This window comes from Pseudopipra pipra, chromosome 20 (assembly GCF_036250125.1).
Source record: "Pseudopipra pipra isolate bDixPip1 chromosome 20, bDixPip1.hap1, whole genome shotgun sequence".
Lineage (NCBI taxonomy): Eukaryota > Metazoa > Chordata > Aves > Passeriformes > Pipridae > Pseudopipra > Pseudopipra pipra.
This window is the reverse complement of record NC_087568.1, coordinates 1,300,670-1,314,071: the sequence shown is the minus strand read 5'-3', so window position 1 is coordinate 1,314,071 and position 13,402 is coordinate 1,300,670. Positions and strand designations below refer to the sequence as shown.

General features: G+C 42.2%; 1 protein-coding gene and 1 long non-coding RNA gene across 5 annotated transcripts in view; one reads left to right on the top strand and one right to left on the bottom strand.

The window, feature by feature from the left end:
* The window catches only part of LHX2 (LIM homeobox 2), a 48,088-nt gene that overhangs the window by 13,176 nt on the left and 21,510 nt on the right, over window positions 1-13,402 (top strand). For 2 of the 4 annotated variants that reach the window (XM_064676594.1, XM_064676592.1), the window contains exon 1: window positions 3,420-3,676. The exons of the other annotated variants lie outside the window; for them this stretch is intronic. The gene's annotated coding sequence lies outside the window, so the exon portion shown is untranslated. Of the gene's footprint in view, window positions 1-3,419; window positions 3,677-13,402 lie in introns of those variants that run through there. 4 annotated transcript variants of the gene reach the window in all.
* LOC135424920 (uncharacterized) lies at window positions 9,677-12,109 on the bottom strand. Its single transcript, XR_010435428.1, has 2 exons — window positions 11,787-12,109; window positions 9,677-11,267 (listed from the first exon to the last, which is right to left on the bottom strand). It is a non-coding gene; the product is annotated as an uncharacterized LOC135424920 (long non-coding RNA).

The following is a 13,402-nucleotide window of genomic DNA, read 5'->3' as shown; positions in this document are numbered from 1 at the left end:
TCTGCCTGCACTCCGTGCTGGCTCAGGGCAGACAAAAGCACAGCACACAAAACTGGTTTAAGAGGAATTGCTCCTTGCCATGTGAATTCCTGCTCACCAGTGATTTCTCCCAAATACTCCACTGGGGAAACTGAAATCATTAAACAAACAATTTAAAAGCTGAAGTAGAACGTGTTGATTGCTCCAGCTCGGCTCACCAGGCTGCTCAGACACAGGACTCCTTGCCAGGGTACCAACATATCTGGAAATAGGTGGAGTGCCCGGTTGGGCCCCTGTAATGAGGTGGGGAGGCCAGAAGTGGGAACTGGTGGAAGGACAATGGGTCCATGAACAGCTTCCGTTGCTAATCCAGGCATTGTCCCTGCCCCGTGGGGACAGCACAGGGCTGCAGTCAGCATCCTGTACTGGTGCAAGACATATTATTTAGCATATAGCATTTAACACAAGGCCAACTTCATTGCTCTGCTGTGAAACTAATAGTTCTAATAAGTTTGAAACCCAAGGGCTTCCCCTCTCTGAATTTCTGGGTTTCCTTCCCCTCTCCCCCTGTTTGTGCTCCCTGACCTGCTGGTGCTGAACCAAACAAAGGGTGTTCCTGGCGGTGCTTCCCGGAGTTCCTGCGTACCTGTGGCATTGCCTGCTGGCCTGAGCACGGGGCAGTGTGTGGGCAGCCAGCCCCGAGCGCTGTCCCAGGTGCCCGGTGTCCCCGCTGTCCCCTCGGAGCCGGGGCTGCGGGGCCAGGCTGGATTTAATGAGCGCGTCTTCACTGACAGATTCATTATTTGTGTTCGGTCGCTTCAAGTCAAAACTGATTAGTTACACTTACTGCAGCAAAGATTTAATGATTTTATTGTTTATCTTCAATTTATTTTGATTAACATCTCCGTTCTTTTCATTGCAAGTGCAATTAGGTGTAATATAACAGCGACTACTTTAATTTTGCTGAAATTAAGATGAATAAGTGACGGATTATGGCACTTTGTTTAACAAATAAATCATAGTTAAGAGGACTGTATTAGTAATAAATGAAAAAACAGGCAATCTAATTAAAATGCATGGAGCTGATTGTTCAAGTTTCCAGAAATGTAATGAATTTTCATTTTAGAAATCAACTAGATTTAGGTGTAGTACTTATTTATTGACAGTAAGATGACAGAACGGCACATTATTTTGTAAATCATCTTAATTTCTTTTGTTGTGTTGGTAGAAGGAAGTACAAGCAATGAAATGAAGACACACATTTAAAATTTTAGGAGCTAAGATCATTTTGTCAGAAAACACTGCAATTAAGGTATGGCTAAAAAAGAGACTGAGGGACTGGAATGAGGGGAAAACTCATTAGTTCAATTCTCACATGTTCAGACTTCAGCATTTTCTGCAACAGATGAATATTCTCCAGGTCCCAACCACAATTTTCTTTTAAGTTCATAAGATTCAATTCACTGCCACACAGCAAAAGCCTCAAGACATGTGAGATGGAAGAAAGAAGTAACAGGAAACTGAACTCGACAAACAGTGAGCAAATCAAGATTGCTCTGTAGGAGCACCCCCAAATCACGGGGCAGGGAGCAGGGCAGCAATCCCAGAGCCAGCTCACTGTGGGGGTCGGGTGGGCTTAGCTTCTGACTGAGGAGAACCGAGAGGAGAACGAGCCCTTCAGAGTCAGAAACTTTATCCCTCTGATGTTTAAAAGACCTTGTATTTGACAGGACAGCTTTGAAGGTAAAGCCCGAGCAGTCTCCAGCTGCAGGCTGTGGAGCAGCCACGCTGCTGCCTGGGTGCTCTCCCTGCCTGGGCTCAGCTCGCTGCCGGCAGCAGGACAGGGGACACGGGGGCACACTGGGCTGGGGCTGTGCCTGGGCTCAGGCAGGACAGGGGACACGGGGGCACACTGGGCTGGGGCTGTGCCTGGGCTCAGGCAGGACAGGGGACACGGGGGCACACTGGGCTGGGGCTGTGCCTGGGCTCAGGCAGGACAGGGGACACGGGGGCACACTGGGCTGGAGCTGTGCCTGTGCCTCGCCAGGCTCTCCCTGCAGAGCCTGCAGAGCCAGCTCCGCTCTGCACAGTGTCCATCACCCTCCCTCCCCATCCCACTGCTCTGGGGTGGCCAGCCTGGAAATTTGGCAGGACAAACGTGCACTGCCCTCTCTGGCTGCAGGGACAGCGGAGCCTTGAGCCAAGGTTGGCACTAAAGGTGGGCAGGATGGGGAGGGACCGCTCCCTTCTCCTTGATGTGCAGGACTCTGGGGGTTTTTTGGCTATAGGAGGATTCTATCCCGGGGATTAAGGTTAGAGAGGACTAAGACAGAGCAGTGCATGCTCTGTTAAGACCTCATTTTGATTTTTTTCCCCCTTTGTATTGGGGTTTGTGAGGGTGGGGGGTGGCAAGGAAGGGAGAGAGGAGGGAACAGAGAATGCAATTCCTCAGATCACAAAACCTGCAAGAGTACTTTGTTCTTCCTAAACTTTTAAACACTATTCACTGTTTCTCTCTTTAACTGCTTTAAAACATTTTTCGGATATTTGAGATAAGGCCAGTATTGAAAGAAGTACTTATTAGGATGTAGTAGCAATTTTGTGTTGAAAATTCGAGAATTTCAGTAGCAATGTAAATTTGTTCCAGCAAAGGGTCTGCCTCATAGCTTCAAAATGGACCTAAAATTGTATTTTAACCAATGTCTGCAAAAAAAGATAATTGAAGAACAATTCCTGTTGTATGGGTGCAGTGGGAGAAAATCACTGAAGCCAGCTTTATTAGTGTAAAATAAAGGGAAGGAGGAGGTGCAGTGAGCATCCTGCAAGGCCTCCTTTCTTTGTCCCTGATTATATTGATCACATTGCCTCATTACATTAGAACAGGTAGCTCTTCCTAATGTATAAAATAAATAAATAAATCTGGGTGCTTTTAAGAAGACAGATACCAACTTATTTACAAGTGTTGCTGCGTGTCACAATCCCCCTTCTAATACTGGTTTTCAGTATTTAATAAATAAATAGAGGGTAGGTATAGACAGAGCAATAGGGAGACGGAGAAGGAACGCTGCTAATGACCAAGGGAAGCTGTGAACAGCAGCCCTGCCCTGAGAGGAGCCCCCCTGATCAGCTGAGTGTCATGCAGGGGAGCCGGGGAGGCTGGGCAGGGTTGGGGAGCTGCAGCCTGGCAGCACCATTGGTTTGAAGGGGCCGTGATTGATTTGTCACCAGAGGCCCATTGGACTGGGCGAAAAGCCCTTCTGATCTCAGTGTCTCCCTGCCTCCTTCCCTGTGTGTCCCTGTCCTGCTCCCGGGTGGAGCTGGCACAGCAGCGGGCAGGGGGCTCAGGGTGGGGCTCACACAGCCAAGGGTTGAAGGTCACGGCTGCTGGAACTCTGTAAGGACTGGCAGGGGAGGTCCAGCTCATCCTACCGCTCACTTTCTGTCTTGCCTTTAGAGCTCCAGAGGTTTGCAAAGCCCCCAGTGCACATCCCCACGAATCCACCAGCACACCATTCCCCAAGCAGACACACAACCAAAGGCTCTCTGCTCTCTCCTTCCCTCTCCCTCTGTCTCTCACACACTCACGCACACACTCACGCACACACGCGCTCTCTCCCCACCCCTTCCACCTTCCTCTTATCTGTGCCTGGGAGAAACCTCTAGATCCACCAATATTAATTACAAAGGACAACGAAAGGTAAGAAGGCGTCAATTATCCCAAGGTGTCGTGATGTTATTTCCAGTCAATTGCAAATGTGTGAGGGGAAGATTTCGCCCCAGTGATTCCTGTCTGCCTGGCTGATGGGGACCGGAGCCGCTGCCCTCCCAGAACTGCTGCAGCTATGCCTTAAACCACACACTTTCCAGCAGGAGCCAGCAGCATGGGCCTTTCTGAATTCTCTTTTTATTTCATTCATTAAGGGCATTAGGCAAGTTGGAATTTGTATGAAAAGGATCCTATGGGAATACTGTCTCCAGGGTAGGTATTTTCATGACTTTCCACATCCTGGGGCTCTCTCTGTATCTCTTCTCTTTCTCTCTCTCTTCTGTTAGATGGAGCTTTAAAGGAGGCTGCCCTCATCTTCTACCTAATCTGGGGAAAGGAAATATTCTGAGCTGCATATATTGAGTGACAAAATATTTTATTTATTTTATAAAGTGGCAGTTACTAAGAAATTGTGCGACCTTTCCTGCTTAATTTTGTTAATGGGCTTTGTTATTATCATTATTATTTCTATTCCTGTTTCCAGGTTTTTCTCACACAAGAGTTTTTAATGGCAATTGCCTTCGTTATCCAAAAAGAAAGAGATAGCAGACTGGACAACAGCAAAATAATATTAATCAAACAAAGACAGAGTTTAAATTAAAAGGGCTGTTGTATTCTCATAAAAGCAGGACAACCTCAATACTCCAGCTCATTTCACTTGGCAAAAGAACGTGGCATCAGTTTTTTAACTTTAAAATAGTTTAATGAACACGAATGGAGAAATAATTTTTCTGTGTATTTAGCAGTCTATAAAGAAGAGAGAATGCTTTAACTTTGATCGCCACAATTAGTTCCCTGGGTATCTAGAGGGGAACAGGGCAGCCCTGGGAGCCTCAGTTCTTTAGATACAAAAGCATTTAGATCGCTTTAGAGCAGTTAATCCTGAGACTGGCTGGGGTCCCTTTTGTTTTCTAACTCCATTGTGGGTTTTGTGCAGTTTTTTCTATTCGCATGATTGACTGCCCAATGGATGCTAATTATCCAAATGTCGCTTCTGTCCTTTGAGTGACTTTCTATGTATTATGGGCAACTGTCATGCATTCTGTCATTCTATATCATATTACATGTATTATCATATGAAAATGGTACTCTGCATAAAGGAAGGTGTCTGAACCAGCAGATGCTGCAGATATTTAGAGGACTTGCCTAATTTGAATGGATTTTCTATAGAAAAATTGCTCAGAAAGCATATAGGGGAGAGTCAGAAATTGAAAGTTTATCAGGTAATTATTTTTGTCCTTTTGCTGTTTACATGATAATGTACAAAGCATTAACTGTCTCTGCTCCTGAAATCTGCAGCCACCTTCCTCCTCCCGAACCAGGCAACCCGTCTGTATTTATTAGAGTATGACAGCTTAAGCTAATTAAACTGATATCTGTCTAAAATAATAAACCCGGAAAGTTAGAATAAACATTATGATTATAAGCAGAAAAGGCAGCTATACAAATGTAGCATCAGTGTTATATTTTAATGATAAACTGAAATTCCTATATGAAAAACACTGGATGTGGAATTACGAATGATAATAAAGTTCTGCAAAGACATTTTTCACTGTAAATATTTTTTGCTTAGATCTTTATCTCTTTCCATGGTATGAATAAGGCAGAGGGCTAACACAGCTGTGAACTTGAATATTTTTTTATTTTATACATATGTGAACATGTATTTATAAAGGATATCAAGGGAAAGGTTTTTACTGCAATTTTTCCACTAAGATAAACTTAACACACCTCAGTGTAATGTGCATGCCAACACTTAACAGGAATGCAAGATTTATAACGATAGGGCTTTTTAAATTTGCACTCTGGGGTCCACTGAATCCATAGGCACATCCAGAGTCTCCTCTCCTAAAATGTGAGGCTGGTGTTTTATATTCGCCATAGCTATGAAATATTGTGGATATATAACCCTGAAATTCGGGATCCTGAGCTTCATCAGACCTGTGTGCAGTAAGTTCCCATTAATGGCCAAGCTAAATCATGGGAAGGACGTGCTTCAGGAGTAGCACAAAGATGCCATGGCAAGACTTGCTGTGCTGTGTGAGGGTGCTTTGAAATGTTCCATGATCAAATATACATGATCAAGCTGTGCTTGTTAGGGTGCGAGGGGCTCCGGCCGGTCAATGGCTATTGATCAGGCTGTTAAGTATTTGGTCACCAGTCTTTATATCCCAAAAGGTTCAGGGAAATGAACAGTGAAAAATTGCATCGGAGTCCACCTTTGTTTGAGATTGATGTATCAAAACAGAGTATTCATTTGCCAAAGCTGCTGGAAAAAATGTGTGGTAAATTGTGACAAGGGGACTCCAGGTACAGAGATTAGTATTTCCCTTTTTCTAATTACCTTTGTAAAATCGTACGTGCTAATTAAAAATGTAAAGACGGAGTCTTTGTAGAACATGAATAGTGAATTATTGATAAGAGCAGATTTACACAGCAAAAACAGAGGTACAATTGTAGCTTAGCAGTTGAGCTTTATATTTTTACTTATATTTTTCTCATGCCAAAAATTTTTTAACTGAAGTTGCAGGAAGAGTGATGCAGAAGAGTCCATGGGGTGGAAATGGAAATTTCTCTTACTCTTACAAAATAGCAAATTTTACTGGAATCAGTTACTATCTTTCAGTAATTGAATACATATTACTCCTCATGAAGAGTTCGAATTAAATGTGGTGGGGTTTTAAAATTATAATATCACTTGGCAAATATCTCAAATTATTTGAATAATAATTTTTTCTTCTTTCTTGAGATTTCTACTGTGTCTGTTTCTACAAGTCCATAATATATATTATTTATTATTTTAAAACTATCTATAAAGTTGGTTCCATAATTCAAAATATTACACATGTTTAAAGAGAGTGCTAATGTATAATTCTTGCAAAATCATACAAGGCATACTTTATTTGATTTCATCGTGCTGTCCGTTACATTCACAAGATCTTTCCTGAACACAGAAATCTCTGAAGAGGAACTTACCACACACTAAAGAAAACTACTGAACACAAAGAATTATTTCTGCAGATATTTGCCTCTAAGAAATGATAACATATGTCTGTGTCTGAATCTGCAAATAGAGAGATGGATACACACACATATGTTCATCCACACACACAGAGCCTCATACTGTGATATATCTTATCCATATTTATATAAACAAATTTACATACTGCATCTTTTGTAAATCTTCAACCCAGCAATCCGCATCTCGTGCCTCATCCTCAGATGGCAATTCCCTTAAAACGACTTCCTATTTTCCCCAATGAGAATCCCAGTGAAAGGAACCAGCCCCGGTGCGGTACAGAAAGTTTGCGGAGTGCAGGACGGGCACGGTGTCCCGGCTGGTGGGAAGCGCCCTGTGCCCTTGGCGTGTCTGACCCGGCTCTGAGCGAGCCCTGGAGCGCGGGCAGGGCACGGGGGCACCCGGGCAGCACAGCCCCCAGCCCCGGCAGCTTGGCAGTGAAGTCCTTTTCCTTCCCTGCCGCCGGGAGGTTTCCCCGTGCCCGGTCCCCTCTGCCTCCCCTCTGGTTCCCTCCCTCGCCCCGCTCCTCGCCCCGCTCCGCATCCCCGGCCGCCCCGCGCAGCTCGCTGCTCCCTACCTGCTCCGGCTGGGAAGGGGTGCCGCACGGCCAGGCGGTGGGCATTCGGGTAGTCCAGAGAAGGGCTCCGAGTGACAAAATATTGACTGCATTTGGTATTCACTTATGGAGGATGACGTTAGTGCCACAAAAATCCCTGTGATGTACAGGGAATAGTTAATTAATTAAAGGACCTGCTAATTGCTACTTGAGGTACTGTGCGGAGCTGATGAAGAGTGCTTGGTACGAGGTTAGGTTCTCAGTTTGGAGTGAACATTTTCATTTAAAAGATTTCTTTAAAGTACATCCTAATTTTTTTAATGTTTTTTCAGGTTACTGTATCTAGTTCAGACTCAAGTGTTCAATTGAGCTTCAATTAATTATAATATATAGTCGGGGTTCTTTAGCTGGGATAGATTGATGGAGAAGCTTTGTTTCATTTGGTGCAGGTGGCACTGTTTAATAAGCACAGGAGAGAGTGAATAATGTAGTGTTTGCAAAGAGAAATAAATGCAAAGTAGAGAGGTGCAATTAGATCAGCTCAGAGAAATAAAGGATAAATATTAAATGGTCAGATATCTCACAAATATCAAATAAAATAGTAATAAGTATCTCATTGAAAACTGCCATTTTAATTTATGAATATCTAACAGCACTGCTTTAAAATAAATCTAGTGAGCAAGTCTTCTGCCTTCGTTAGGCAGGCACGTTTCAGTGGCTGGAAAACACCCCACTGCTAATTTTCAAACTGTCCACATTATTTTTCTGATACTGAAGTATAAATAAGATTCTAAATTTAAAATATAAACACAAGGACTTCAAAAATTAATTTCTAAATTGTGTTATAAAATACATTAACCTTTGGCATTCTTTTCTTTAATTGGAGCTGTGTTGTGTTGGAGAAAAATTACCCCATGGAAAATTAATCTGGGAAAACTTGTAAATCATTATCAATAAGGTACCAGCCAATGAGAGGCTTCTCTGCATGCACCAAAGATAAAATAAAGTTGCAGAAGACTGCTGAAAAGGACAACCAAATTGTAGATGAAAAAAGTAAAAAAGCCCATGAAAATGAAGGTCTTCTAATTGTACACAAAAAACCCAAAACAAGTGTAAACTCCTGAAAATAACAAATAAAGGGGAAAAAAGGAGGAATGTTATTTGACTTAAAAAAAAAAAAAAAGAGGAGCTGGGTATCTGGTAGCTAAGAGGATAGTCCTGTAAGCTACTTAACAAAAGAATGTGAATGTATCAGACCTTTCAGCAACACTTCTGCATCTAAAAATTTCAGCTGTAGACAGATTTTCCACAGACGAGTCCCCCCTACTGCTAACCTCTTAAATATACCTATAAAATACAAAATGTTCCCAATCACCTCCAATAAAGGAAGCTTCCTTACGTTAAATGCATCGAATATTTGTGTTAGAAATCTGAAGTGCTTTCTGATGTGGTTAAATTCACAAAGAAATGTGGTTATAGAACAGAAAAGGAATGTATTGAGCACATCACCCTGAATATTTGCAGATGGATCTGGGGCTGGGGGAGTTTACTTATAAAATATGGAGTTAATCATATTCTCAGGCTCTGACCATTCAAAGGAGGCAATGCCATTGGAGCCTTTCCTCCCCAAACCTTGGGTTTGTTGTGGAGCCGTGCTTCCCAAATCCCCGGGACACCCAATCAGGGCGGGCTGGCAGCCCTCGCCATTGGTGGATGTGCAACTTGTAAAAGGTTTATGGGCAGTGTTTGCTGGGCTGCAGGAGGGTGCCCTGCTGGCAGCACCGAGCTGGGGCTGCAGGGAGGGGGCACGGGGCAGCCCCAGCCGCTGCCTCACCCACCCTGCTCGTGGCCATTTGGGCAAACGCTTTGCACCACAAGGAACACCTTCCCCAGCCTGGCTAAAAAAAAGATATTTAAAAAAATCTGTCCCTCTACATGAAAAACGTGTTCCTACAAAGGACCTTATCACACTTATTTGAGCTGTAACTGCAGAGCAAAAAGATTAGTCTGTAGTAAACCGATAAAAAAACATCATTAAGAAGCAGCGACACTACTAGATCCAAAAAGAGCCATTTTTGCAATCTTTGCCACATTCTGTGCGTGAGATTCACCAAATTCCTCATAATTCCCGCTCCGTATTTTGTAAACATGATTCTATTTACATTATTTACTCTGGTAGGTGCCTGTCAGGCAACCAGATCTAAGCACACCACCAAAAATGTGTGTTCCCCAAAATAAAACTCCAAAGTTGTCTTAAATGCACAGCTACTGACCTTCAGAGTCGTATTTTCTTTACCAATTCACTGTAATAAAAATGAACATTTTGTCATCACTTTGGGAAACTGTGCCAAACACCTTAAAACACATGTCACATGCCAACTTTACTTCATTTTTCTCCTCAGGGAATAGATACATCTGGAATCATAATCACAGATAAAAACCTTGACAAAATTGCACGTGAGCCCAGCCCTTCTCCCCAACACCTACCTTTTCATAACATTTAATACAATATTAATATCGGTTACTAAAAAGGCTTCCAACCTTTACATTTCTGACATAACATGTTCAAACCCATATTTCACACTTCTTGTTCTGTTTTAAGTTCAGTGGATTTAACAGGACTCTGGAGAGAAGATCATGTGGTTGAAGATTTCCCTCCCTCTTTGACACCCGTAGAGGCAGTTTTGGAATTGTTTAAATAGCTGTGGCTATATAAACTGGAATATGTGAGACATTGGACGTCTTATTTTCCCTCACATCTATACATCTGTGCATGTATTTTCCTCTGAAATCGATTGCTTGTTCCAGTGACAAACAATTTCAGCACAACATCTGGGCAAAACCCTCGGAATATTTTCCTTCTGAACTGTATTGTTCCTCTTTCCTGCGCTTTCCTGGTTTACCAGACAAATACAATTAGCTAGTATTATATAATAATATTATTTGGTCTTTTCTATCTGTGATTGACAGTTTTTCAAATCAAAATAAAACACATTCTTAGTCGATCATCTTCTTGAGAGTGCGCTCCTGTTTTAAGCTCGGTTTGCTTCTGAGACAGCCAGAGATCTTATTCCATCAGGGGTGGATGGTGGAATTATAGATCCAACAGATCCCACACTCTCTGAAAAATACTTGGCTTAATATTTAATAGCTAATTCCTGGGCAGATGTTTTTCCTGCATGCCTTTATCAAGCACTCATCAGCTGGTATTGCAGAGAAATGGCACTGGAGAACTTTGCAGATCTCCATTTATGATTGTGTTTGTAATTAATGCCATGCTGGAAGTACCTCGGGCACCTCACTGTATGGCTTTGTTCACGTCAGAATGGGGAGAGCAACCTCTTTTTGTTACATATTTAACAGCTTTGAAAGACATTTTTTTAAACAGCAAATGTACCAGACAGCTTTAAAGCAGAGGACATTAAATAGGGGGCCAATTATTCATTCAGCAGCTCTACGTGCATCAAAAACACGCATACCACCAAATTTTCCTGAGACAAACCACTTCAATTTCCCATGACTCAGACACCATTTCTGCACTAACTAGATAAGGATAGCAAGCATTTCAAAACAGAAAAAGATATAAAATATTTCTTGCCCTGGAATATGGAAAAAAATACTTAAAAAGATGTTCATTGACAATTAAGGGACAGCAATGGCGACAAGAAATGTCCTATTTTTAAACAGAACAATATTTCTTATTAAGGTAACTTCATTATTCTCTTTCACTTTAAAATGACCCAAAGTGTCCAACTCAGTCTGTAGAAGTGCAAGAAGTGATCCATGAAGAGCCACAATTCCCGGGACTGTTTCAGGCCAGTCCTGGAGCAGTGACTCTGAGGCTGCTGGTCTGTCTGCAGCGACTCGGGCAGGGCAGGAGCTGAGCTGAGCTCCACTTGCTGACGAGAAGCAAACTGTCTCACATTTTAGGAGAACAACATCATTGCCTATAAAAATGAAGAAGAGACAAAATAAATAAAACCGGTTAATGTTGTAGTTAACTTGCAAATCAAGTAAATCTGTTGGTACAGTATTTTCGAAATAAACGATAACAGCATCACACCAAACACACATTTCTGAACGTATACGCGCTCTGATTTTGATTTAATGGTATCTCAGCGTCAACTATTGCTTCCTTTGCTGGTACACACTTCCTGATGCCTACTGTGAAGGGTGCCCATATTTACAACTGAGTAAGATGATTAATTACACCTTGTCAATCACGGTGCATGAAGACATAACACCACAGCAGACAATGAAGAAGATGCCTGAAGCTACAATTACATTTTAATTCATAGTTTATTGTATGTTCCCATATATTGCAGTCTAATAACCGTAGGGGCATCGAAAACATATGAGATATCAATCACTCTGCCCCCTGGTCTTTCATGTTTATATTATTCCACAGCCTTTAAATTACCATAAGTAGTTACTTATTTTCTAAGCTTTCTTCTCTTCTTTCTTACCTTTTGCTTCCATTTATGTTTTATTCTTAGTACCTTTATCCAACAGCTATGAGTATTTGATAGAAGTTTGTAGCTCACTTAAAATCTGTAACAGACAACCTGAAACCCAGCAATTAGCAAAGACAGCTTAGACTTGTGTTCCTTTGTTGAAGGAGGCGTTGAATCTTTTGTTCTGATTTAGTCACGGTAGCTGGGTGGAAGCTGGTACCTCATTATGTGGTTGGTCTGTTTGTCTGGTAGGTAGCAGATGGTACTGGAGATGACGTTACCAAGAGAGGCAGGGTAGAGAAACTCAAGACCTGTGATTTGTTCACCTGTCACCTATAACAAAATACAGGTTAAAAGACTTTATTATTAGCTGCACCATTTTTCTAATGAAAAAGCTCTCGTTTCAAATGAGCCCGCGTCTCATTCCGAAGACGATTTTGCTCCAGCAATTTCTCTGTTGCTCATTATTCAAGAATATCCTGGATTTTATTCTGAACAATGTAAATGTCATTCAAGTGTCAGTGTGTACATTAGCAGCTTTATGTTTACATTCTGTTACTCTCCTTGTGTTTTGGTAGCAAGGGTTGGATGTCTTCTTGTGTTTGTATATCCATTAGGAAGGGAATCAGAGATAGCCTGTGAACTGGAGGTCATGCCATACTTTTTCAATGTGCTTTTGGTATCATTGGTTCCATCCACTGAGGCGATTCTGTAACATAAAATACTGTATTTTAATGCTGTTAAATATCTAAAATCTTTTTGATAATTAGCAGTGTCAGATAGAGTGTACGAATCCATGACCTTTCTTAACTGCAAAAAGTATGTAATCAATTCCGTGATGGGGAATTAATCTGGTATTAGAACATCTGAGGACAGTGCGGTGCAGAGCCGTGGGTGAGGATATGTACAGCAAATTGCTTGAGTGAAGCTAACCCGGCGGTGGGTCCGTGCTGTCCGGTGGGCAATGTCCCACGGCCTCACTGGAGCCAAACCTCCCAGCACCGGCGGGGGCGGGAAATGTCTCACAACTTTACAGAGGAAGGGAAAGATTATTTTATCAAGATAAATACCATACAGTGCCTCTAATTGTGCTAATTCTGATCTGAATTCAGACATGAACTTCCATTGTTTCCAAGGTCTGATTTTAGGACAGTCTTTGGATAGTTCCCACAGATGGGAAATTAGCTTGCAGTCTGTATGGTTTCTTGAGGGGTCTTGTGGCTATTTCATATGCATTTCTACAAGAGACACTTTGTTCTCCTCTGTGACATGCAAATGTCTTTAACTACTCAGAGCAATCTCAACAGAAAGATGATGAAAAGCCTCGATTATTGTAAGAACAGAACACATAAACCCAGCAAAGTTTGACTATAAACAGAGTAGTTCGGTTTTAGCAAGGATAGCCCCGACTGCACTGTACCTGTGAGAGGCAAATGGCTCTGCCAGAACACACCACCCGAGTGATGTAAGAGCTCCCATCACCATGAGGCAGCGAGTCTCATGATCTCAGTGTGCATTCACATTTACCTTCCGTTGTGCTACCTTTGTAACGTAATTAGAAGTGTGATATTTGACATCTTTAATACTAATTAGTCCTTCCTCACTACCCACCTCCTGGATAAATATTT